Genomic DNA, 27,598 nt, shown 5'->3' on the forward strand with positions numbered 1-27,598 from the left:
GGGTAATTTTTTCACATTGGGATAGAGAAGTATTTTTTAAAGTAATACAAAGAAGCTCAACCAAAAAGAGAAAACAGAAAACAGTCCATTTTGGTTTACAAAAACAAACACGGAAAACAAATGCTCAGGACCTCCAAAAACACTGTGAATAATAACATAAACCATAGACCATAAGGAAACAGAATAGATATCTAGAATATACAAAGAACTACTAAGAAGAAATAAGAAAAAGGCAAACAATTCAATAGAGAAAGATAAAGGAAATTAACACACATTTCACAGACATGAACACCCAAATGGCTAATAAACTTTTGAACAGATGTTCATTTTAGTATCAATCCATAAAATGCAAATGAGAACAATAAGACATTATTTTACACCCATCAAGCTGGCAAAAAATTAAAAAGTGGACAACAACAAATGTCACGGAGCATCTTAGCAAAAGAAAAGTTCTTTCATATTGTGGGATTGTGGGAACTGTTGGAACATTTGAAGAGCAATCTTGCAGAATATGGTTAGGTAGAGGTAGAAATTACTCTAAGCAGTTACCTTATGAGAGCTCTCACTATCTGCTTTTTTACTTTTTTTTCTCCAAGGGTCTGTACCTTCAAGAAACTGCCATGCAATGACACAGTGAGACAAGCAAAAGTATTTATTAAAGTATTATTTTTCATAGGAGTAAATTATAATCAACTTTATACTTCAAAGTAAGAAGAAAATGTGCATAATGTTTTTATAGTAATTACACTACATAGCTAGTGAACTGAAGTTTCATCTATCAACTTTGAAAAAATTTTAAACACAATATTCAATGAGTATAGCAGAATGTCCAATACCAAATGACAGCATGGTTCAATGATTAATCTTCAAATGGTAATTTTTATAAATATATATATATATACAGTAAGAAATGTAGTAATCACATACAATATATAAAATACTAGAGTCAGATTTTCTTTGAGTGTTGAGGGAGAATAGGAATGACAGAGGCCATGAAAAAGACTGCAGCCTCTCAACAGTCTCTTACTACATTAAAATTAAGAGGCAGTGACTGGCGCTGTGGCATAGTAGGATAAGCCTCCACCTGTGGTGCCAGCATCCAATATTGGTGCCAGTTCAAGTCCTGTCTGCTGCTCTTCCATTCCAGCTCTCGGCTTATGGACTGCGAAAGCTGTAGAAGATGGCCCAAATGCTTGGGGCCCTGTACCGGCATGGGATACCTGGAAGAAACTCCTGGCTCCTGGCTTCATATTGGCTCAGCTCTGGCTGTTGCAGGCATTTTGGGGGTGAACCAACAGATGGAAAACCTCTCTCTCTGTCTCTCCCTCTCTCTGTCTATAACTCTACTTTTCAAATAAATAAATAAAATCTTAAATATATAAAATCATGAAGCAAATATGTGCAATAGTTTGATAAATTTGTACATATACCTAAATAGTTATTATTATTTTACATGAAATGCATGAACAATTTGAGGATACATATTTAAAAAATTAAAAAGGAGCATCATTGACTAGGATGGATTTCAATTCTCAAAGAATCTGGCTCAATGTTAAGAAATGGTCCTAGCAGCCATCAGGCAATATTTAAGAAAGAGATTAGGAAATATATTTTAGAGGGAAGATAGACAAGCCTTCAGCATCTCCTTAGATCTTTCCTCTGAATGATGATAAATAACTTTAAATACATGGAGGGCTTCTAGGTGTTATCTATGATTAAAGTGGAAAACTTCCATTAAAGGAGAACTCGGAGACATTTGCAGCAATGCAAGAAAAGGGCAGAGAAAAGGGAATAATTATTGAAAATCAGCTGTGCACCACTCAGGGCAACACGTACTCTGCTCAGGGCATTTTGGTGTATCTGGCTAGCCCAGGGAGTCTTCACTGTTGAACTCCTGACAGCAGCTGCAAGAAGGATCAGAGATGCTGGGATCCAGGATGGGTTCACTGATGTGCAATTTGTGGAAACTGTTGAGGCTGAGCACCTTCATCTTCTATGAATTATATATTGAGAAGGGGTTGGGGAGATCAATGTGGAAATTCAGGGAGCAAGCAATAAGGAAGCAAAGTGAGTTTCCATCTCAGACCTGAGAACCAGAATATCTGGAATCTAGCCCAGTCTGTTACATCAAAAAATTGCGTTTGCTTAGCAAAATCTCTTAACCTTCAGTGGACCTGTTTCCTCTATTATAATATAGGAATATTTCAATAATGCCCACTACCTTCCTTTTAAGATTCATCTCTCTAAAACTCTAAATCTGTATTTAGAGAACACGGCCTTTCTGAGATGGTATGGGAGAGGAACAGGTAACTTAGGATTCCTATTGCATGTCCCCCAAATCTAAGTCCCCTGTTGGTTCAATTCTGCACTTCCTTAGTCAACAAAGTAACACTGCAGCGTCCTTGACATTGGGCATAGTATAAGTATCCCACTGACACGTATTGATCACCTCACTGATCTTCCTAATGAGGCTGGATCCCCATGGTTACTGTTGTTTCCCAACACTGGCAGTGAGCCAGATGTAGTTAAGCCTGTCTGCTTCTTAGTTCTCTCACTGTATAAGAATTAAGCATTCAAAGAAAACACTCTTGCTGGTGTTAACAGCTACGAAGACTGTTCTGTTGCGTGGATGCTCTTTTGGCAATTGCTGGAGTGTGATTCACTAAGGAATGCTCTTCTTGGTGCATCTTTTCTAAGACTTTGTTCTGCTTGTGTTAGTCAATGCCTCAATCTCTATCTAGTCTAACACTTGTTATGGGAGGCCCTATGAGGACAGATAACACTCACTATCTGCCTCCTAATTGATTTGTACACGTGTGTCAAATTGTTTTATATTAAAACACACTTTGCATCCAATAGTTCTATGACCAAATTATAGATTTCAGAATTCCCTAAAACTTCTGTCTGTGAAGCCTCTCTCTGGATCACTTTCCATATCTAGAATACATGAATGGGGCCAGTGCTGTGCACAGAAGGTTAATCCTCTGCCTGCAATACTGGCATCCTATATGTGCACCAGTTCTAGTTCCGGGTACACCTCTTTCAATCCAGCTTTTTGCTATGGAGTGGGGAAACAGTGGAAGATGGTCCGAGTGCTTGGGCCCCTCACCCACTTGGGAGACCAGAAAGAAGCTCCTGGCTCCTGTTTTTGGATTGGCACAGCTCTGGCCGTTGCGGCCATTTGAGGAGTGAAACAGCAGATAGAAGACCTTTCTCTCTGTCTGCTCCTCTCATTGTTTGTAATCCAATTAATAAATAAATAAATCTTTTTTAAGAAATAGAGTACATGAACATCTGTCATCCTGAAGTTTCCATTCGCTGGTGAAAACATTTTTGGATGTGCCCACACGTAGTCAGCACCTTAGTTTGGTGTGTTGGTGATGCCTGTACTTTGCCACAGCTAGCCACTTCTTCCACACTAAGCTGCGCAATGATGATTGGAGACTGGGGACCAAGCAACAGTTGTGGTAAATGAAAGCTGTCCTAACCGAGACCAAGAAAGCTGTGTTAACAGTTCACTGATCATTTAATGGAAAGCACATCTGTTAACTATGTTCATGCTGTGACAAGGATATTTTCTCAGTGAAAATAAGACAAAACTCATCAGTAATGGGAAAAAAAACATCCAAACACTAGGAACGCGCTGAAAATCACTTCTGGTGATCTATGAGGATGATAGTTAACAATTATCCAGCGCTTTATATTATTTCCAGGCTTGGAAGTGCTTAATATTTGTTTTTCCCTGATCATTTACAAAAAATGATGAATTTCAACACTATTGTTATCCCTATGATGCATGAATCACCTGAGAAGGGTGAGGGAATCTTACTGAAGTCATCCAGACAGTAAATGATAGCGTGAGGAACAAATACAGACAATCTGGACTGAAAATCAGAAGGCTGTGGTTCCCAGGCTCTTACATTAAAGATTACTATTTGTGGGGCCGGCGCCATGGCTCACTTGGTTAATCCTCCACCTGCAGTGCCAGCTTCCCATATGGGCACCAGATTCTAGTCCTGGTTGCTCCTCTTCCAGTCCAGCTCTCTGCTGTGGCCTGGGAGTGCAGTGGAGGATGGCCCAAGTGCTTGGGCCCTGCACCCACATGGGAGACCAGGAGGAAGGACCTGGCTCTTGGCTTTGGATTGGCATAGCTCCGGCAGTAGCGGCCATTTTGGGGGTGAACCAATGGAAGGAAAACCTTTCTCTCTGTCTCTCTCACTGTCTAACTCTATCTGTAAATAATAATAATACAAAAAGATTACTATTTGTTTCTCTTGTATAAAATAAGTATTGCTAGCCATGTAAACAAAAAAGAAAGGCTCTTTGAAAAGAAAATTATCTCATTTAGTTGTTGGTCTGTTTCTTAGCATCTAAGGAAATTCTATTAGAAAAAATGTTCTAAGTATGAAAATCAAGTAACAGCCTTTGTTATTTTGGATGTTTTAGAGTCCTGTCTGGTTTTAGATGATACAACCCATAAACTGCCTCTTATTTTCTCCTTGGCATGCACTGAATCTGTGAGTTAACAATTAATCATTTGAAAACCAAAGGGCAAATGAACATATATAAAATATTCTTAGAAACCAAAACTTCCAACGCTGCTCTCCCTCAAAGATCGCAGTTGTAGAATCAAAACCCTTTCCTATACTTACTCAAGTTCCCCTTTTCTGCCCTTTTAGGTAGAACACACATATATTCATAAATCCAAAGGAACCTCTCTTTTAATCTGACTCTTAAAGTATAGATTTTGCAAAGTGCCCTTGTTTTATTCGAAGGTTTTGGTACAAATGTTATTATGAAGTTTATAATAGCAGTTTTCCACACGGAAATAACTTTATAAACAGGGACATGCCATTCAAGACTCTAACCTTTTATGTCTTCTAAGGTTTTGACAGAACTGCTCTTTGTAGCATCTCGTGGAAAATGCATTGTTTGTAGGCAGTAGGCACATCTTTCATTGGCAATGTAGGAGGCAGAATTTCGAGCTAGTGTTCAGATTTCCTCTAGCTAGAGAGAACAAGTCAATGAGATTCACTATGTGATTTAGATTTGAATGGTTCTCAAAATCACTTGGATATTCATTTTAGAGCCTATGGGGTTTTGCCAAAGGAATTCCTGTAACTGTATTCTCTTTCTTCTCCCTGTACTCTCAGAAGCTCCAGAAGCTCCTGAAGTCACATACATGTTTCTGGCAAAAATGGTCAATGGCTTTGAACTGCCTACTGTATTATCTCCTCAGAGATCCACAGTTAATGGTCCTAAACGCCCTATGCAGTAGAAACCAACTGAACTACTCATTTAGCATACACCAAATTTCTTTTTAAATCAAATTTGCAAAAACTGTATTTTTAACTTTTAAAAAATTTCCTAATATGTTTTATTCTTTTTTGCATCGTTTAGTTAATATCAAGAGAACTGATGTCACGCACTTTTTTCCATAGGTACAGTTCCAAGGAGACAACCATGCAACCCTCTGCCCCATCCCCCTCCCTCCTCCTTCCCTCCTCCTCTCATCAGTGTTTGCAAAAACAAATTTCAATCCACTCTAATTCACAGGCCTAATTCACCACTAACCATATTATTCAACAAGTGAAAAATAAAAAAACCACAGTTCCACAGGGGTATAAATAGGGGCAAGAAATGACAATCATATCACAAAATGTCCATTTCGATCTATAGAGACCTTTCTTTCTGAAACAGTTTGAAAAAATACCCTCTTTTCAGCTAGAATTACATAGGAGGAATTGGAATATTTATTGTTCCTATGTATGACCTTTTACTTAAAAAGTCATCAGGATGTTTAACAAATTGTGTTTATGATTGTCATGATGGTAACATTTGAACCAAGCCACAGGAAGGTGCATGGATATCTATACTTACTGACAATGATTGGTATCTATGAAAATAAGATCAGCAGGAAGGACGAGGCCTTTCCCTTCACCTGTATTTAATTGCTGATGAGGCAGACATGAGCACTTTTCAAAACGCTGCTATATGCAGCAGCTATGCAATCTTTCATTTTAATTAAATAGTTTCTAAAATGGGTCCATAGAAAAAGCACAAAACGCCCACTTGAGTATTTCCTATAGATCGGGTCCATTGTGATGAATGGGGTGCTATAGATTCACTTGTTCCTTAGCTCCTTCTATGGGATAACAAAATTCAGCTATCAGCACAAAAATTATGTGGGAGAAGAAACTTGGCTGTGAAAAAAATGAAACTTTTACCCTTCTGACATTTTTCTTGAAGTTAGAAGTTATTTAGGGTGTTTTGTTTTGTTTTGTTTTGTTTTTGTTTGCCTGTTTTGCTGCTGCAGTTTTTGTATGTGTCTGCTCAGAAGGATTTTGGAAATTTAAGCACTTTCATGAAACATGTTTTATCCGTTTCTCTCCTGCCTTCACATGGATCAAGACTGCTTCTTGCAGAGTCAGTGCTGGGGGGTCACCCTTTAGGAACGCCCCAGAATGGGTTGCTTTTGAGTGGATGGTCAGGCAGTGGTAGCCAGCAGTTGTTGTGTAATGCAGTGTCTACACCACACCTAGCGAGATTCCAAGAGGCTCATAAAGTCACGTAAGAAGAGTGTGTCTTGGCGAAGCCTGCGAGAGCTGCTCAGAAGACTGCGGTGGGCACCGAGGTGGCAGACTGCTCTGCCTGCCTGTGCCGGGGCCCAGAACACTGTGTGCATTTTACCTTCAGACACAGCCGGGTTCAACTTGGCCTTCAGTGTCACTTCTTGGTGTTCTCACTTCCTTCTTGTGGGTCAAAGAGGACCTAGCACCATGATATCCCATTGATCATTCTTTTGGAATATTCATTACTTTTCAATAGTAAATCACTGCTGGAACATAAGGGATATTGTCAACAGAACTGTCTTGACTGAAGGAAGGCTTAGATGCTGCGGCCCGCACACTAGGAAACCCACAACTAAGGCGTTTCTGTGGAACTTCAACAATCTGAGAAAGAAAAAAAATGAAAGTAGCTAGGTAACACATATCATTGACTGACTCCCAAACCTGGTCATATGCTCTGAAAAATAGAATTGTATTCATGGAGGAATGGCAAGATGGACATTTGGCTGAAATAGTTTAAAGAAATTGCCATTCTGGCCTAGGGAGATTACTGACACCATAAACAAGAGTGTCACATTGTTAAGTCAACAACAGGAGTCACTGTGTACTTACTCCTCATGTGGGATCTGTCCTTAATGTGTTGTCCAATGTGAAGAATTGCTATAACTAGTACTGAAACAGTATTTTACACTTTGTGTTTCTGTGTGGGTGCAAACTGATGAAATCTTTACTTAATATATACTAAATTGATCTTCGTATATAAAGAGAATTGAAAATGAATCTTGATGTGAATGGAATGGGAGAGGGAGCGGGAGATGGGAGGGGTGTGAGTGGGAGGGAAATTATGGGGGGGGAAGCCATTGCAATCCATAAACTGTACTTTGGAAATTTATATTTACTAAATAAAAAAAAGAAAACCAAAAAAAAAAAAAGAAAAAAAAAGAAATTGCCATTCTGCATTAATCGATCTTTGTGGCATTTCTTTTGCAAGAAATGATTGAATTTGTCAAAGCAACAAACTCAGAAACCACCTGCTGGCTATCGTTAAAAGGAGTGAAGTTCATGGGATGATTTTTCACTCCGTTCATCCAGTGACACTGACGTCGACACTGTTGCTAGGTCACACCAGGGAATTTCAAGACCTTGTTCGTTTTTATATCATGTATTTTCCCTTTGTTGGAAACGTCTTCAAATTCTTTGTTTGATAAATAATAACTTAAGTTAAGTTTGATCTGGAGGAGAGATACCTGTATCCACTAGACAATTTTGCTCATTATTCTCTGCAATAAAAACGACAGTGATACTGGGGTTAGATTGTGAAAAAAAAATCAAAACATAATAGCTAACAGTAATTGAATACTTACCTTGTGCCTGATACTGTTATAAATACTAAATGCAAAAATCATCAATCTTGTAAGACAGCTACAATTATTACCCCCAGTTTACAGATGAGGAAATCAAGGCATAGACAAGCTAAATCTCACCACCAAAAAGGCTGTTAAGTGAAGTACTGACATTAGAATCAAACTTTGGAAACCATGGTTCTAATCATGACATATATGGCCATGTTATTAATAGCTTAATAAACTCTACAGCAGCTATAAATCTATAGGTCCTTCTGGAGTAAAAGCTGAATGCTTAAAGGTTGGAAATATGTGCGTTGATTTCCAAATATTAACCTAACTCTCATCACAGAATTAGTATTTGATAGAAGTATTCCATAAGTGAGCACTGAACAACAGATGAATATAATAAATGAGACATTTTGTAGATAATCATGAATTATTTTAACTTTAAAGATAAAATGAGCATAGTATTCACTAAAATGTAATTTTATAACTTCTAAGAAATGTGTGCATTACATATTCTATGTCACTGGGGAGTTTATGCTTTGATATCCTAAGGGACAGATACTTTTAACATTTTAAGATTGTTTCAAGCACCTCTGATTTGTAAAAACAGAATATGTTTACTAACCTACATTTGTTCCTTTGCTGGTATCCGGTGTCTGAAGAACAAGTAGGCCGCAGGCTCTGTCCTGGCACTGTTCAGAGACCTAAGCTTCTAAGTTTTAAACATCAAAGGGATTGTTTTTATCCATTTGCTGAATTTTATTATGTAAGAGAAGATGTTTGACCCAATTCATTCCACAATTATTACATGACAATGATGAAAGGCATTTGTGTCACCAGACTCAATGCAAATAAGGCATAATGCCAACAAGGATTATACTGATTGGTGACATTTATAGCTACTATTAACTTGTAGATCATTCTTTTAGCATGACTAGCTAATTAGACCTTGCATTTTTGAAGATAATCTTCATAATATGTGCAGGTAGTTGCACAATGTGATTAATATGAAATAATAGATATTGGTTGTCAAAAGGAAGAGGAAGCCTAAGTTTTCATGAGACAAAAAATGGACTGTAGCGGGATATATAAAACCATATTTGGAAGAAGGCGTTTGGTGCAATGGTCAAGATACCACTTAGGACTTACAAATCCCATATGGGAGTGCCTGAGGTTGCATCCTGATTCTGCTTCCCATTCCAGATTCCTGCTAATGAGCACATTTGGAAGCAGCAGGTAATGGGTCAAGTAGTTGTTCCACGCCCACAGGAGAGACTGGCTCTAAAGTTACTGGTTCTTGGCTGTGGCCTGAGTGGCCCTTGCTATTTTAAAAGTTTTGAGCAAAAGACAACCATTTGGATTTTTCTATATTCTCTCTCTCTCTGTCTCTCTCCCTCCTCTCTCTCTCCCCCTTTCAGATAGATAAATAACTAAAAAACAAAACATCAGTGCACAGCTCTTTTCCACATGAAGACATACATATCAGTCCAGTGAATTTTAGAATTTGTCTGCAATATTCATGGCCTCAGTGTAGTTCTCTGATCCATTGTGTTGAACTTAGCCATATGACTGCTATTGGCGCTCTCTCTCTCGTATATACATTTAAAGATTAAAAGACTTATAAATCCAAGCAAAGACTGAGAAGAACTACTCAGTTTCTGCCAACTCACCCTTTCTTTCCATCAAAGGAAACCACATTCCGAAGAGTCACATCCCCAGACTTCCAAAATGAAGCGACATTTGAGGAAGATTGAAAGCTCACATCCAGAACAACACCTCAGCCAGAGACAGCAGAGCCTGCAGGCGTTGTTGCTTGAATGCCACTGAAACACTTCAGCAAATTTTGGTATAATATAATGATACATTTTCACAATAAAAGCCAAATGGTCTGTAAGAACAGCAAAGGATAACAATATAATGTAGACCTCCAAAAGCTGCAATGCTACAAATACTAGAATTGTTTGAGATAGACTACACAAAATATATGTGTAGAAATATAAATAAATATTCACCAATCATTAAAATATAAAAGAAATTAAGGAAAATAGAGGAAATTAATAAAATTTAAAAACTAGAAAAAAAAGAAAACCCCTGTTGTTTTAAAACAGCCAGTGGGAGTAGAGAATTAGTGAACAGAGTTTTATCTCCCAAAACTTACAGGGAGAGTGATAGGAACTTAAATTTAGAAGAGGCATTAAGAGGTTAATGACATTGAATACGGCCTTGATGTACAATGGATCAGAACTCTAGAATGAGAAAGCAAATTAGTATAATAAATATAGAAAGAGATAACACCTCCAGACTTTCACTTTTACAAAATATTTATTTATTTATTTTTATTTATTTATTTAGCTTTGAAAAGCAAAGAGACAGGAAGCGAGATGGAGACAAAGACCTTCTACCTGTTGGCTCACTCCCCAGATGCTTACAATATTGGACTTGGGCCAGACTGAAGCCAAGAGGCTAGAACGCAACTCGGATCTCCTACTCGGGTGGCAGGAAACCAAGCACTTGAGCCATCGTCTGCTGCCTCACAGGATGCATTAGCAGGAAGCTGGAGTCAAAGCACAGCCAATGATTGAATGTTGGTGCTCCAGACACTCATCTCTGTCAATTCTCTGACCTGATAATAAGGCTAGATCTACAAATGGGGAAGCATGATATATGTCAAGCAAAATAGGTAACTTTTAAGAATTCCCTAGACAGGGGCTGCCATTGTGGCTTAGCAAGATAAGCTGTTGGCTGAGATGCTAGCATCTCATAGCTAAGTGACAGTTCAGGTCCTGGCAGCTCTCCTTCTGCTCCAGCTCCCTGATAGTATTCCTGGGAAAGCAGCAGAAGATGGCCCAGTGGGAGACATGGATGGAGTTATGGGCTCTTGGTTGTAGCCTGTACCAGCCCTGAAGTTTGCAGGCATTGGGAGAATGTACTAGCAGATGGAAGATATTTCTGTTTCTCTGTCTGTCTCTCTCTCACTCTGTCTTATAAATAAATACATACATACATATTTTATAAAAGAATTCCCTAAACATATTTTTTATTTGACAGATAGAGTTAGACAGTGAGAGACAGAGAGAGAGACAGAGAGAAAGGTCTTCCTTCCATTGGTTCACCCTGAAATGTCCGCTACGGCCAGAACTACGCCGATCCAAAGCCAGGAGCAAGCTGCTTCTTCCCAGTCTCCCATGTGGGTGCAGGGGCTCAAGGACTTGGACCGTCTACTTCTGCTTTCCCAGGCCACAGCAGAGTGCTGGACTGGAAGAGGAACAACCGGGACTAGAACCCGGCGCCCACATGGGATGCCGGCGCCACAGGTAGAGGATTAACCAAGTGAGCCACGGCACTGGCCCCTCCCTAAACATATTAATGTAAACCAACAAAGGAATCAAGACAAAAAAAAAATCTAAAGAGCAAGCAAGCCACTCATAAATAAGTAAAAGAATATCACTATGTTTCTATATGTATAAAAATGAAGGCTGGCGCCGCAGCTCACTAGGCTAATCCTCCACCTGCGGCGCCGGCACCCCGGGTTCTAGTCCCGGTCGGGGTGCCGGATTCTGTTCTGGTTGCTCCTCTTCCAGTCCAGCTCTCTGCTGTGGTCCGGGAAGGCAGTGGAGGATGGCCCAAGTGCTTGGGCCCTGCACCCGCATGGGAGACCATGAGAAGCACCTGGCTTCTGGCTTCAGATCAGCGCGGTGCACCGGCCGTAGCTGCCATTGAGGGGGTGAACCAATGGAAAAAGGAAGACCTTTCTTTCTCTCTCTGTCTCTGTCTCTTTCTCTCTCTATCTCACTTTCCACTCTGCCTGTCAAAAAAAAGAATTAAATGTATATAAATGAAATATATGGAGCTTGTATAACTAAAACAAAATTTTAAAAGAGGATCAAACAGAAAATAGTTGTTGGTGGAAAATTGGGATCTCCTCTATTTTCAGGAATGGTAAATAAAAATATGAATAGGTACACAAAACAAAACATTTTACACAAGGAGATAGCAACTGATAGCCCCTTTACTCATTGGTGTACTTTATGTAGGGGATAAATTATCTGAGAGCAATGAAAGATGTAGTAATGTGCATACACACAACGAAGGGTGAACAAGCATTGAATTCCAAACAAAAATAGAAAAATTGTGTCAACTTGTGGCATTTATTTGTGCTCTGAATAACAGTTAAGGTATCACATATTGTGGCATTAAACCTTAAAGTATAATGTAAATAAAAAAATTGTTATCTCAAAAATAAGAAAGAAAAAAAGGAAAAAAGGAAGGGAGAGAGGGCAGAAGGGGGGGAGGTAGAGTGAAGTAGCGTTATATTCTTAGAATTGTATCTATAAACTACATCGAATGTGCTCTCCATTAATTTGAGAATTCTGTTGTAGTAATTATTCATTTGCTATGACCCTGAAAATATACTGTATTAATAAATTTCTTATAAAAACAAAGAATATTGTATATAGCATTTATAGGATATGTATGTATGACAAATGTATGGAGAAAAAGCGATATTAATAGAAATAATGTATATATTCTATAAGTAAGGAGTAAAATAAAATAGGAAATTACAAAATGAATTATAAAACTAAGCAAAACTTCTAACAAAAGCAAATAAAGGATATACTGAATTAAACTGGTGCAGTAAAAAAAATTTAAAAACACTGATAACCATAATGCTCATAAATTATTACTTCAGTCAAATTAAAGACTGTCGGGATTTTTTAAAAAACTGGCTATTGGGGCCAGTGCTGTGGCGTAGATGGTAAAGCCAACGCCTACAGCAGGTAAAGTTGCCACCTACAGTGCCAGCATTCCTTATGAGTACTGCTTCGAGACCCGGCTGCTCAATTTCCAATCCAGCTCTCTGCTGTGGCCTGGGAAAGCAGGAGAAGATGGCCCAAGTCCTTGGGCCCCTGCACCCATGTGGGAGGCCAGGAAGAAGCTCCTGGTTCCTGGCTTTGGATTGGTGCAGCTCGGGCCTTTGCGGCCAGTTGGGGAGTGAACCAGCGGATGGAAGACCTCTCTCTCTCTCTCTCTCTCTCTCTCTCTGCCTCTGTGTAACTCCAACTTTCAAATAAATAAATAAATCTTAAAAAAAAAACTGGCTATTTTCTGATTTAAAGACCATCATTTAAAACAAAATAGTAAGGAGTTATTGAAAGTGCTGAAACAGTTAAAGTAGGAAAAGTACATTTGTTTAACTGTGCCAGTATTAGAGAAAATTTAATATATAATGCAATGGTAGAAAGGATAATAATTAAATAACAAAAGATGTATTACTTCAAGAAGAAAACATTCTAATATATGCACCTACCAAAATTACATTCATATGCTTAGCGTATAAATACTCATCACTAAGATGAGTTGATAACTCATCTTAAGAGATCAGAAAAATTAACTGTTATTATAACTATTGGTTGAAAATAATACAAGTGTCAAAGAATAATTATTATAAGGATCTATCAATGAGCCAACAGAAGAACAAAATTAGGCCCTAGAGTAAGAAGACTTTTATACTGGTTAAGTACAGTATGTCAAAATGGTAAAATATATATGAGGAATATTCAATAAGTTCATGGAAAATTTACATTGTCTTTTAATTCCATTTCTATTAGCTTTAAAATTTTTCCTCCTACATTAAAATTATGAAGCACAATGTTTTAAGTAAAAAAGCCAGTGAGTTATAAAAGCTAAAAAAATACAATGTCTCTAATGATATATAGTATAATAGAACTTTCATAAGTACCTAACAAGAGTATAAAATTTGTACAAATTTCTGGAAAGAAATTTTTCAACATGAATCAATAGCCTTTCAATAATACACATGCTGAGAATCACATTAATGCAATTTCAAAGGAAATAGAATTACTTATAATTGCACTTTTTCCAAGAAAAGTATCTAGAATAAGGCAGTGATTAAGTAAACATGTTTGTGAGAAATCATCATCAGACAAGTAAAATGTATTTTGTAAGAATATTTGACAAAAGAAATCACTTATAGTGACAAAACATCCAGGACATGAAGCTAATTATGTGTGGACTAAGTTTTGTAAAACCCCAAATGGACAGAACCATGGATATGATATAGGCAGACTATAATGACTAGTGTCAGTTATTTAATGAAATCAGTAACTTCTGAGTGGAGAAATTTGTATATGGTTTTCTTTTTTTGAAATTCTCTCCTCTTATTTTTACATATTAAGAAAAAATATACTACATTTTATAGTAGCACATTTTTTCATCAGAAGAGTAACTTGAAGATATTATTGTGTAATTTTCAATTATTTTTACTTAATATTATTATCTGAAATCACAAGTTCAATTTTACATATACCTATTTGAATGTGGTAACATTGTACTGTTTGTGTCTGATCTTTTATTTAGTAACTGCTGGGACTTACAGTTTTATGTATTATAGATCTTTACATGTTGCTAGGACAAGAAACAACATTGGAATCGGAATACTTGAATTGCACTGTCCTGTTTGATAGTTAGCTAGAATCATGTACATTTTCATACTAAGTTATTCTTGAAAAAAAAAAAGATTTGCAGCTAATTTTTTTCCAATAAATAAGAAATTATTTTTTGAGGATTTCAAGATGATTCAAGATGGTTCAATGTTTCCCAGATCATCAGAACATCATCTGAAAATCATTGCAGCCATCTGTTCCCAACCACAAGAGATATGAGAAAACAGTTAGTAAAGATACATTGAACTCCCCAGGCTTTAACAAGAAAATGCATCCATCTAGTTAGAATACGTAATTCATTGACCTAAAAAACATCCTATTTTTATCAACACCATACCCCACATACTTCTTTTATATAATTATTTTATGCCTTATTTATTTGAGAGGGAGAGAAAGAGAAACAGAGAGAATGAGAGAACTAGCTCCCATCTGCTTTTTCACTGCCAGATGCCCACTATGGCCTGGGTCAAATCTATTTCTCCCATGTGGGTGGCAAAAACTCAACTGCTTTAGATGTTGCCACTAGGATCTGCATTGCCTCCTGGGATCTACATTAGCAGGAAGCTGCAATCAGAAGCTTGAATGGGAACTTGAACCCAGACACTCCAATATGAGATGCAGACTTTTGAACTTCAAAGTCAAAGGCCTGTTCTCCATATACTCATTGTGTCCATCAATAGATCATCCTACATTCATGTATGACCCCCAAATTTCAGCACTTTCCAGTAAGAAATAGTATTTCTTCCTGCAATGTCTTCGCAATGAGTGTCCTCCACTGGGCCTTTAAACCCCAAGACACAGATGGTGAAACATTGCCCATTCTGGCAATGGTTGATCTTTCCATAGAGGGAAAAGAAGGGGTTGGTGAACCAGGAGCTCTGTTAGAGTTTCTGCTTTGCCATCAGTGTTTAGGAATCCTGTCTGCATTTCCTGGATCACCTCATGTCAGGTGACCTCTCTGAGTTGCACAGCAGCAGCAGGGAGCAGAGGCCTGTTCCCTCCCCAGGCTGGCACACGGCAGTCAAATGGGCAGACAGTTCTGGCGAAGTACGGAACCTTCTTCCTTCAGAAAACACCCCTTAACTTACTTGATCTTGCAAGCTACCACCCAGCAGATAAACAAAGTGTTTTCTTATTTGTTTTACTTGAAATTCAAAGGATTTTTATTTTAAAGCCCACTATGTTCCTAGAAATGTGCATTTCCCCAGGGAATAAGATATAAAACAGAACATTCTCTCTGATGAGGCACAGATACTCCATAGTCACATCTGAATATAACATACTGTCAGATTGTGTTTAGAAATATGGTATCGAGTACTCATTGGTAAACTGAATTCTCAAATGGTCCAATAGTAAATATTTCAGTCTTTGTGGACCGTATCATCTCTGGCAAAATCATTTCACTTTTATGTTGTAGAACAAAAGCCAACACAAACAAACAGGGTATCTGTGTTCCAATGAAAATCACTGAAGCGGACAGCTGAACTGGGACCCACCATGTAGTTAAAGCCCCTGAGATAGGAGTAGAGAACAAAAATAGGAAGTGGCTAAGTTCTTTAGATACGATTGTCAGAGAAGACCTCTCAATGGATGTGAGTATGCTGAGGCCAGAATGCTAAAGGCCAAGCATGGGAATGAATATCTGGGAGCAGAGTGTTTAAGCCTCCTGTGCAAAGCTCCCGGGGTAGGCAAGAAGTTGGGGCTATTCAGGAACAGAGAAAGAAATGTTACTAGGGTATAGTATGCTAGAGTTTGTAGCTATGAGCTATGAGAAGTAAAGTTTGTGTCAAGTTTTATGCAACATGGATTTTGTTCAACTGGAGTTGACTCTCAAAAATGATCCTTCAAATAGCGTCATGTGCTATTTGGAGGAGGAACTGTGGGAAGCAGAACTATAAGCACAGAGGTTATTGAAGCTATCTAGGTGAAAAGTGATGGTGATTAGATTAGTGGTAGAAATGGAAAGAATCAAGCAGATTCAATATATTTTGAGTTTCTTCTGGGGTGCTATGAGCCATGCCTGCCTACATGGGACAGAACATTTAATTGAGAAATACTGTGTGTGTTCTGGCTGTTCGCTGACTGGTGGTTCCTCTCTCCCACTCTCAGGCCTCCTTATTCTCTGATATACAATACTATTGAAATTAAGCTGAGTAATAATCATGCAATGGCTTCTAAGTGTTCAAGTGAAAGAAGGAGTCATGCGTGTCTCACTTGAAATCAAAAGCTGGAAATAATTAAGCTTAGTGCGGAAGGTGGGCTAAAAGCAGAGGCAGGCTGAAATCCATATCACTGGCACCCGTGAGCCAAGTTGTGAACTCACAGAATCAGTTCTTGCAGAAAATTAAAAGCACCACCTAGCGAACACACATAAGGTAAGAGCTTGAAATAGCCATGTACCTGACCATGGAGCAAGTGTTAGCACCAGAATAGAACATTGTAATAATCACAGCATTTCCTTAAGCAAAAGCCAAACCCAGAGCAAAGCCCAACTCTCTCTAGGAAAGCTGAGAGAGGAGTGTAAGCTGCATAAGAAAATTTGAAGATAGCACAGGTTGGCTTAGGAGATTTAAGGAAAGAAACTGTCTCCGTAGCACAGAAGTACAAGGTGAAACAAGTGCGGAGGCAGGAGCTGCAACAAGTTCACCAGAGACCCAGTCAAGGTAAGTGATGAGGTGACTACACCTCAGCAACAGGTGTTCAGCATAGCTAGAGAGGAGAAGTCAATGCCTGGCTTCAAAGTCGCAAAGGGCAGGACAACCCTTAGTGTTTTATGCATCTGCTGATGTTAAGCTGAAGCCATTGCAAGAATCCTGGTTGCACCTATTCCACTCTGTCTCTACTCTGTTAAGGAAAATAAAAAAGCCTGGATGACAGCACATCTGTTTACACCACAATTTGCTGGATGTTTTACCCCAATCGTTGAGACCTGTATTAAAAAAAAAAAAAGAATCCTTTCAAAATATTCATGTTACTGCTCATTGAAAAAGCATGTAGTCACCCCAGAGCTGTGATAGAGATTTGCATTGAAGTTAATATTGTCATGCCTGCAAACACAACATCCATTCTGCAGCCCCTAATTCCAGGAGTAATGTCAGCTTCCAGGACTAATTATGTATTAAATGTATTTCATAGGGCTATAGTTGCCAAAGACAGTGATTCCTCGTACACAACTGAACAACAAAGTTGAAAATCTTCTGGACAGGAGTCACTATTTTTGATGGCATTAAGAACGATCATGATTTCACGGGAGGAGATAAAAATGTCAACATTAACAAGAGTTTGGGAGAAGCTCAGGGATGACTTTGATGGGTCCAAGACTTCAGTAAACAGTGCACCTGCAGATGTGGTAGAAGTAGCAAGAAAAGTAGCATTGCAAGGAGAGCCTGGACATACGGTGAACTGCTGGGCTCCATGCCCAGACTTTACCAGATGTGGAGGTTCTGCTCATGGGTGAGTAAAGAAGTGGTTTGTGAGACGGAAGCTGCTCCTGAAGAGAATTCTGTGGACGTTATGAAATGACAACAAATTATTTGGAATATTACACTGATTTAGTGGAGGAAGTGGAGGCAGGCTGTGACAGGATTGACTCTAATTTTGAAATAAATTCTACTGTGAGTAAAATTCTATCCAGTTTACATGGAAATATTTCATGACAGGAAGAGTCAATTGTTGTGGCAAGTGACATTGTTGTTTTAAGAAATGACCACAGGCACCCCAGCGTTCAGCAACCACGTCCCTGGTGGGTCAGCAGCCACCAACATCGAGACAACACTCTCTGCAAGCAAAACGATTATGCCCACTAAAATATAATCTCTCTGAAAGCTAAGATGGTCACTAGTAATTTTCTAGCAATAAATAAATCAATGGGGCTGGTGCTGTGGTGCAGCAGGTTAAAACCCTGGCCCACAGCACTGGAATCCCCTATGGGTGCTGGTTCACGTCCAGGCAGCTCCACTTCCAATCCAATGCTCTGCTAATGGACTGGGAAGGCAGTAGAAAACGGCCCAAGTGTGTGGGCCCCTGCTCCCATGTGGGAGACCCGGAAGAAGCTCCTGGCTCTTGGCTTCAGATCAGCTCAGCTCTGGCTGTTGCAGGTCATTTAGGGAGTGAACCAGAGGATGGAAGACCTCTCACTCTCTCTCTGACTCTGCCTCTCTCTGTAACACTTTCAAATAAATAAATAAAATAAATCTTTAATAGATAAATAAATATTAAAAAAGAATTTCAAATTAGTGTATACATACATTTTTATGATATAATGTTATTCCACACTTAGAATACACTATTTTGTAGATGTATCTTTTGTGTGCACTGGGGAAGCAAAAATCATGAGATTTGCTTTATTACAATATTTGATTTATTGTAGTTGTCTAGGACCAAACCCATGATATCTCTAGGTTATGTCTGTATTTTTTAATGTGAACTCCAATCATTAAGCATGGAGGTGTATCCTATATTCCAAGAAGTCAGTCTTTTTGTCATTTTTCCCTGATGAGTTAGTACGAATGCATTTATTCAACATTTATCTATTTACTAAATTGCATATTCTAGGAATATGTAATACACCAAAATCAAGTCTATATGTGGTCTTTTTTACTGGTAGATTTGGGTAATGTTTAGATATATTAATAAAGCACCGTGTAAATTATGATTAGTATTTATTGAGTACTTATTGTCTCCAGTAACAATTCTTATTTCTGATTTTCATTTCTTCATACATGCCCACTGCTTCAAATTCAATATAAATTTTCTAAGTGCATTTACATTTCTAAATGAGCTATATAATAAATTATAGTAAATGGTAAGGATAAAAGTAGTAAAACACTTTAATGTGATCACATTCCCTCTTTTTTATTTAAAGATTTATTTATTTATTTGAAAGTCAGAATTACACACAGAGAGAAGGAGAGGCAAAGAGAGATTGACGTCTTCCATCCGCTGGTTCACTCCCCAATTGGCTGCAAAGGCTGGTGCTATGCTGAAGCCAGGAGCCAGGAGCTTCTTCCGGGTCCCCACCTAGGTGCAGGGTCCCAGGGACTTGAGCCATCTTCTACTGCTTTCCCTGGCCATTAGGGAGCTGAATCAGAAGTGAAGCAGCTGGGACTCAAACCAGTGCCCATATGGAATGCCGTGGCTTTACCCGCTATTCCACAGTGCTGACCCGGATCACAGTCTTTCTAATGGAAAAAGACTTTGCCCTGGTCAAAAAGACTGTATTTATTGAAAACTCATGAAACATTCAAGTTTACAAAAATACGCAGCACACAATGTATATACACTTGAGTCAATTCAGTTTCATTATTTTGTCATCGGTGAATTTATTTTTCCATTTTTAATAACATCTTTATATGGAGAATGTTATGAAAAAATTTTCCCCTGAAATGACAACTTTATCAGATTAATAATTTCTCTCCCTCCAAATAAATTTTCTGTCATGATTATTAAACAACTGTGTGACAAAAACAGATATTGTGATATTTTCACTACACTTATCATATGGTAGTGTTAAGAAAGAGACAGAGAACGATGAATGTTGAGAGTCTCAGGGCTAAATTCATAGTTGTGAATAGAAAGCCTTTCATTGGGAACTTTTTCTATTATATATAGAAGGAATCAAATGAAGAATATTTAGGCAGTTGAATTTTGAACCAGGATAAATGAGATTGAACAGAATAAAAGTGGAAACCTCGGGCTATCTCCTGAATTGACATGTAATCTATCAGTAAATATGAAATTCAGGTGAGTAATGTCTGAAACCTTTTCTTCTATTTCTCCATTTATTTCCTATTACCTCTTTTCAGCCTTTCTATCAACATACATTTATTGCACTTTTATATCTCATTTACTTCTTTCTTTTAGCTTATATTGCATCTTAAAAATAAATTATAACCCTACCTTTTCTCAAAAACTAGACAAACACATCAGGGCTCTTTGAGTAAGTATGCCATCTACCACTGAACCAATTAGTGTGAGAAAATTCCCTGTCTGATAGCTCATACTAGCTACCAATTAGTTGCTAGAAAGGAGAAAAACAGAAATTGTTATAACGGAAGCATGTTGACCTGCTAAAATAAATCAATGTGTATTAGCACTCACATTCACTAATAGTACTTATAAAGGAGGAAGAATAAAAGAACTCAACAAGCAATTTGAATATTTTGGGAAAAAGTTAGAGACTTTTAAATTATTTTTATCAATACGTTTAAAATTATGCTTTCTTTTAGCATTTGAGGAAAAATGAAATTTCCCTTATGAAACATACTGCAGTTTTCTCCATTTAGGAATTTTTTTCTTATTCATAAGCACAATTGTTTCATTCAGAAACAGTGTTGGAGAACTATCTTCCAAAAAAATTTTCGTATTTGTATTCATAGTTCTTGGTCTATATTATTACAATCCACAAAACTATCCTTTACTCAAAGTAATTCTCCATTCATTCAATCAAATTATTCCTGGCATACCTACTATGTAGAACTGCTTTGCATAATGAAATGAATGACACAGACATTGTCCCTGTAATTATTGAGCTTGATCTGATTAGGAACATCATATTAGATAACCCATAAATAATTTATTGTGGATCATTGTTGTGAACAAAGCAGTACAGAATGCTGTTAGAACATAAACCAGTGGGACCTGAACCAGCTGGGATATGTAAGGAAAGCTGAGAAAACACGTGAAACTATTTGAGCATGGACAGGTAGGCAGAATTCAGATCTTGCAAAATCTTCCATAATGTAAAAGACATAATAATAATATGGACTAAGATGGCATCACTAAAATGTGGATTAGCTGGCTGACTTATCAGATATTTAGAAGGTAAAATTAATTGAATGTGTAGTTGACATAAAATGGGGGTGGGAGTAAAGAATTGGAAGATGTTAGGAAAGACTTCTGGGGTGAACATTTGGTGCAGCAGTTAAGATCCTTCCTGGGACGCCGGTTTCCCATATCTGAGTGCCTGGGTTGGAGTGCCAGCTCTGCGTCCAATTCCAGCTGGCTGCTAATAGGCACCATGGGAAACAGCCAGTGATAGCTCAAGTACTTTTGTCTCTGCCACCCATGTGGGAGATTTGGATTGAGTTCCAGGTTCTTGCTTTGGCCTGGCAGCCCCGGCTGTTGCCAGGCATTTGGGGAGTCCATCACAGGATGGGAGATCTATCTCTATCTATCTCTCTTTCTGTCTAAGTCTGTCTCACTCTGTGTGTGGGTCTGACTTTCAAATGGATGAAAATAAATAAAAAAAATTTAAAAAGAGAATTCTAAGTTGTTTATGGCACCACAATAATCATATTGCTTACATTTTAATGGCAACTGCAATCAATAGTTTCAGATACTTTTATGAAAGTGCCAAACTGTACTTTGGTAATATCTATTCAGATGTTGTATTGCCATTGTTGCTTTGGGCTGAGGAATTGCAATAACTAACACCAATAGGCATAGCATCTGTCTACTTAGAGGAGACATTTGTTTTTGCAGATAAAAAGATCAACTCTAAGTTGTTTTCTGAGTCTAAGAACTCTCAGCATTTCCACCAGTGGCCTTTCGCATTTTCATGCTGTGTTGTTCCGAATACCTCTGCTAAGCTACACACTTGCTTTAGTAGAAGTGTTGAACTCTCTTTCCATCCTCTTCCACAGTAGTCCAAGTGACTATAGTATTATCTCTTCTGAAACTTGAAGGCACCTGCTGTTAGTGAGGCCTCCTGCCACTTGTAGTTGCCAAAAAGTATTAGTATAAATAGCTAGTATATAAATATTCCTATCATGCTTCCCAGAAGATAAATGCTGCTTAAAGGGACCCTGAAATGCTGATTGAAAGTATTTGAAAACCACATCTTTCTTGGACTCAATCTTTCTGAAGCACAGAAATTTCATAGACCTTAGACTGTAAAATTTGGTTGCTTCTGATAACCTTGCCCAGGATAATTCTCACACACACACACACACACACACACACAGAGAGAGAGAGAGAGAGAGAGAGAGAGAGAGAGAAATGAATCATTTTGAATGTACTATTTTGTTTCTTCACTCAACCAAATTTGTCCTTTCAAGGAAAGAAGCACTTCTTTCTCTCAATTAAGACATGCAAAATGAGAACAGTGGAGGTGGGTACTGACACAGAGAAAATGATTACAGCGTGAGCATGCTCTGCCTCACTTTCTGGCATCCTTCTGATGACAACAAATCTGTACATAAGTTATTGAGGTTGGATTGGGATATTTGGCTATTCTTGATAACTTGTTTGTCAATGACTCTTCCCTTTTATAACTGAACATGTAAACAAACAATATTTCAGTTTTCTATAATTGTTCAGTGTAAAGGGAATAATTAAAACTCAAACTAATGATAGTTTGAGATCTTCAGAACTTTCAGATACTTTTAAAGAAAACTGTGATGCAATAGAATTTTATAAGTTTAAATAAGCAAGAGCCATTTTTTTGGAAAACTCAATACGACCATAAATAATACTTCAATACCACCATAAACATATTTTTATCAAATAATAAAACAAATTGATGTTGAGAAGCTTATATCTTTTGATAGTTCTGAATATTTCATATGTATTTATGTATGCATATATCTATTTATGCCTCCAGTCACTGTTAGTGTATTTATATGTTCAATGGAATATTTTATTATTTCTCTTTATTCTTTCCCTTGAGAAAATTCAGTAATAAATATAGAATGTTCTATATATGTGATTTATAAGTCCTGAATAAATTTAGAAAAAGTTTATGGATCCCAAATTTCATATACTATTTTCAGTCGAGTTTCTTTTTTAAAGATTAATTTAATTATTTGAAAGGCAGAGTTAGACAGAGAGAGAGAGAGAGAGAGGGAGAGAGAGATGGATCTTCCATTTGCTGATTCACTCTCCAGATGGCTGCAACTGCCAGGGCTGGGCCAGGCTTAAGCCAGGAGCAAGGAGCTTCATTGGGGTATCTCATGTCGGTTCAGGGGCCCAAGGACTCTGCGCCTTTTTCTGCTGCTTTCCCATGCACATTACCAGGGAGCTGGATCAGAAGCGGAGTAGCCAGCACTAGAACCAGCACCTATATGAGATTCCAGTGTTGCAAGCAGTGGCTTTAACCATTATGCCACGATACCAGTCCCCACTAGATTTTCCATTATTATCTCAAATATCACAGGTAAATGAGAAACTGATTTTCTTTTTCTGCTGGAAATACTTCACACATTATTGTTTTTAATTCATATTTTAGTACATAAACAATTTTTTTTATTTTTTTATTTTTTGACAGGCAGAGTGGACAGTGAGAGAGAGAGACAGACAGAGAGAAAGGTCTTCCTTTTGCCGTTGCTTCACCCTCCAATGGCTGCCGCGGCCGGTGCGCTGTGGCTGGCGCACTGTGCTGATCCGATGGCAGGAGCCAGGTACTTATCCTGGTCTCCCATGGGGTGCAGGGCCCAAGGACTTGGGCCATCCTCCACTGCCTTCCCAGGCCACAGCAGAGAGCTGGCCTGGAAGAGGGGCAACTGGGACAGAATCCGGCGCCCTGTCCTGGACTAGAACCCAGTGTACCGGCGCCGCAAGGCGGAGGATTAGCCTAGTGAGCCGCGGTGCCGGCCTCTTTCTTTGCTCTTAAATCAATTTTCCTTCCAGTGCCCATTTTATTAATAAATTGTTTTATGCATATGATTTTTTAATAGCACAGGAACACAAATATTGTAAACTTTATAAAATGAGGTAATCCATCTAAGTTACATGAGATCTTAATACATATTAACAATGAGCTGGTCTAGGGCATGAAGAGAGAGACTACTTAGTGCCTGTCATTTCAGTCATGTCATCTGGCAGCTTCTTAATCTCCATTCTCTGGAGATGAAATGCCTCAAAAAGATTCTTAGCTTTCCTATGAGCAGTTTGAAAACCACTGATAGTAGGGAGAATCGTCAAAACCATGGACACAAAGGTAAAAATGTCCAATTCTTGACCCAACTTTACCATTGATTGCTGTGTAATTCTTATTTCTTTCATCTTCTGTTGCTTTCAGGGATTATACTGGCTTGTCCCCTTACTTATGTTATACATGCTTTGTAAAGCCTGAATTGAAATTACAGATGCCTACACATTATGTGCAAGTTAGCTGAGAGGCAGAGTTACCTAATCATTGCATTTAAATTCAAATATATGTTTTGAAAAAATAGATAATTATAGTGTGATTTGAGCCTAATTCAGATCAGATGAAACTTTATCACATATACACAACAGTAATCAGAATGATTATCGTTACTAATATTACAAATAAATACTAACACATAGTTGTGTTAATTTACTGTTTCCCAAGCCTGGATAAAAGATCACATATCTTATTTTCATGATATAAATAAGAAAATTAAACCTCAGATATAGTAAATAATTTGTCTGAAATAAGCTATAAATATGCCTGGGGACCGGCGCTATGGTGTAGTGGGTTAATCCTCTGCCTGCCGCACCAGCATCCCATATGGGCACCAATTCTAGTCCTGGCTGCTCCTCTTCCCATCCAGCTCTCTTCTGTGACCTGAGAAAGCAGTAGAAGATGGCCCAAGTCCTTGGGCCCCTGCACCCACCTGGGAGACTGGGAGGAAGCACCCGGCTCTGACCATTTCGGCCATTTGGGGAGTGAACCAATGGAAGGAAGACCTTTCTCTCTGTCTCTCCCTCTCACTGTCTGTAACACTCTCTCTCAAATAAATAAATAAATAAATAAAATATTTTAAAAATATGGCTGGGATTTTAACCTACATTTGATTTTCTGTATAATTGTTACTGTTAGCCAATCATTTTATTCTCAAGAATGGTCAAGGGTGGGCATTGGGCACAGTGCTTCAGGTGTTGCTTGGGACACATGCATTTCATACTAGAAGTGTATCATTTAAGTCCCAGCTACATGACTTCTGATACAGCTTCCTGCTAATGTGCAAACCAGGAGGCAGCAAATGATGGCTCATTTATGTGAGTCTCTGCAATGCATGTTGATTGAGCTCTAGGCTTCAGGCTTTGACCTGAACCAGCACTGGCCATTGTATGCATTTGGCAGTAAACCACCAGACAGAAGAACGAACTCTATCTGTCTCTCTTGTGTTTCAAATGAAAAGGAAACTAAATAAATAAAAATGTAAAAAGTCACCAAGAAGGGCCGGTGTGTGGCCTAGTGGGTTAAGCCTCCTCCTGCAGCACTGGCATCCCATATGGGTGCCAGTTCGTGTCCCAGCTGCTCCTCCTTGGATCCAGCTCTTTCAATGACCTGAAGGTAGTAGAAGATGGCCCACTTGCTTTGGCCCCTGTACCTGTGTGGGAGATCCAGAAGAAACTCCTGGCTCCTGCCTTCAGATCAGCCCAGCTGCCATTTGGGGAATGAATCAGCCGAGAGAAGACCTTTCTGTCTCTCCCTCTCTTTGTCTGTAGCTCTACCTCTCAAATAAATAAAATTTTTAAAAAACTGGCCAAGAATTATAACTTTTCCTAAGATAATATTAAGAAAAAAGGTTTGCTTTAAATTTCAAATGATTCTTAATTAAAATTAAATATTGATTAAAATAACATATATAATGACACTGTTTATTACTAAACTGAATTTCTTAATGATTTATTTATATACTTGAAATCAGAATTAAAGAGACAGAGACAGATGGATAGACATAGAGGGTTCTTCCATCTTCTGGTTCACTGCCCAAATTCCTACAACAGCCAAGGCTGGGCCAAGGTGAAGCCTGGAGCCAGGACCTCCATTCTTGTCTCCAATGTAGATGACAGAAACCCAAGTACTTGGGCTATCATCCACTGTCTTCTAGGCACATTAGCAGTTCATTTAGAAGAGAAGTAAACTAAAACTGGCTTTCCAATATGGGATACAGACATCCCAAACTAGTGCTTAACCTGCTGTCCCACAAGGCCTACCCTTAAACGTTTATTTTTAAGAGATTATATCAAATTTATTTAAAAACAAACTATCAAATTTTAATTAGTGAAATAAGAAATAGTTAAAAATTAGCCTATATATGTCCGGTGCAGTGGCTCACTTGGCTAATCATCCACCTGCAGCGCCTGCACCCCAGGTTCTAGTCCTGGTTGGGGTGCCAGGTACTAGTCCCGGTTGCTCCTTGTCCAGTTCAGGTCTCTGCTGTGGCCCAGGAAGTCAGTGGAGAATGGCCCAAGTGCTTGGGTCCCTGCACCCACATGGGATACTGGAAGGAAGCACCCAGCTCCTGGCTTCAGATCAGTGTAGCACCGGCCATAGCGGCCATTAGGGGAGTGAACCAACGGAAAGAAGACCTTTCTTTCTCTCTGTCTCTCTCTCACTGTCTATAACTCTACCTGTCTAAAAAAAAAAAAAAATTAGCCCACATAATATTTTACTAATTATCAAAAATAATTGAACTACTTATGCTCACAACATATTTAAATATATAGTCATAAATATATATGTTGTGTATAATATGTTTCACAATATGTTTATAGACAAGTACATTTCTAACTTAGTAAATTAATTTACTTTGATAATACTGTAGGGTTTACTTGGATAATTCCATCATAACCTCCTGAAAACCAAGAAATCAGAATTTTTTCCTATTCAGAAGATATCTTTTGAAAATTTGAACATGTTCATCTGTTTTTTTTCCAAAATGAACTTTGGATAAAATGATGTACAGTGGAGTTTTGCCACTAACATATTAGAAACTTTGCACAAAGAGCTCAGGGTTGGGTGAAAGCATTTATAGACACTGAATTGAAATTCAAAATCTTCTGATCCTATATTGGGACTATGTCCATCTTTGAGTTTTTAAAAAATATTTATTCATTTTTTATTTATTTGAAAGACAGAGATATAAAGAGACCCTCCATCTACTGTTCACTGCCCAAATGACTGCAACATTGGGTTCGGCCAAGCCAAAGCCAGGACTTTGAACTCAATCTGGGTCTCCCATGTTGGTGTCAGGGGCTCAAGCCCTTGGACCATCACTGCTGCTTTGTCCTAAGGTGTACATTAGCAGAAGTCAGAACAGGAAGCAGAGCTGGTGCTCAAAACCTGGCACCCCAATCTGGAGCTCAGTGTCCCAACCAGCAGCTCAACCACTGGGCTCAACGTCTGCCCCTTAAGTTGATTTTAATGTCCTTTGTAAAATATTCCAATTTAGACTAATAATCTACATAAGTAAACAGACATATAACATTGGCTATAGGAGAGGTTTTTCTTTTTTAAGTC

This window comes from Oryctolagus cuniculus, chromosome 3 (assembly GCF_051225735.1).
Source record: "Oryctolagus cuniculus isolate XC-2025 breed Fujian yellow rabbit chromosome 3, ASM5122573v1, whole genome shotgun sequence".
In the NCBI taxonomy this organism is placed as follows: Eukaryota; Metazoa; Chordata; class Mammalia; order Lagomorpha; family Leporidae; genus Oryctolagus; species Oryctolagus cuniculus.